This window comes from Leishmania donovani, chromosome 31 (assembly GCF_000227135.1).
Source record: "Leishmania donovani BPK282A1 complete genome, chromosome 31".
Classification (NCBI taxonomy): Eukaryota; Euglenozoa; class Kinetoplastea; order Trypanosomatida; family Trypanosomatidae; genus Leishmania; species Leishmania donovani.
Window position 1 is genome coordinate 212905 of NC_018258.1, and position 1161 is coordinate 214065.

Here is a 1161-nt window from a genome sequence, read left to right on the forward strand (position 1 = left end):
CCACTGAAGTAGTGCGTACCCAGGAAAGCAGGAGAGAGATAATGATGATGCGAAGAACGGAAAGAAAAACAGGGACGTACACACCCAATGAAAAGAAGACGAGCGACTCAAGAAGAGGGAGGAGAAAGCAGCGAGCATATGCGCCAGCGTATCAGAAGAAAAAGCGAAGGCAACGCAGAAGAGCGGAACATGTCTCACCGTTGGCTCAACCCACCCACACGCCGAATAAAAAGATGCGCGCCACACAGTCCTCTTCATCGCCTTGCATTGCCGTCCCCACTGCTCCCGTGCGCAGGCAGCGAAGACGAACGCTCGCATTCGTCTTCCATGCGAGAAGTCGCATCTGCACCGGTCGCCTACACGCGCACCCTTCCCATCTTCCGTGCCTCTCACTCGGCACGGCGACGGACGCGCAAGGGAAGATGGCAAAAAGGAGTGCGTGAGGGCGTAAATAGGGCCGGTGCTACCAGGAGAACGGGCTCGTCAGAAGGGGCAGCATCGGCGACGGCCAGAAAGTTGCGCGGCCCGTGGAAGAGACAGGCAAAGACGTCCTGGCAGAAGAGGCTGGAGGAAGTCGCGGACAGACAACACAGCAGAGGTGAACGGTCCCTCCATCCACTAACAGCTGCCGATCCTTTGGTCAACGAAAAAGAAAACTTCGCTTCTGCGAGTGGCAGCAGCGGCACAGGGAGGGAGAGAGAGAAAGAGGCAGCCCCGTGTCCGCACAACGCTCGATGCGCAAGAAACGCGAGGCGGAGGCGGAGGGAGGGGAGAAACAGACACAGACAGACGCACAGGAACGTACAGTGCTCAAGCAAAACTGCACTTCTGAGTGAAGCAATACGGCGACAGTGCGATCTGCTCTGCTGCCCGGCTCATGCACAGCACCCCCGTGCACGGTCTACGCACTGGCCGAGGGCCTACAAGAAGAAGCTAAAGTACACGATGGAAACGGTGCCAAAGACAATGGAAACAACACCGCAGATAAGCAGGAAGTAAGTGGCGAGGTAGTACCAGATACCCACCTTCTTGAGGTTCCAGCTGCCAGCGTACATGACAAACAACGCCGGGAATACAAACCCAATGAAGCCGCCAGAGAGAGCGCCGGCAAGTCCAAAGACGATGTTGATATCGGGTACGAACAAGCCGAGGATGAGAGCG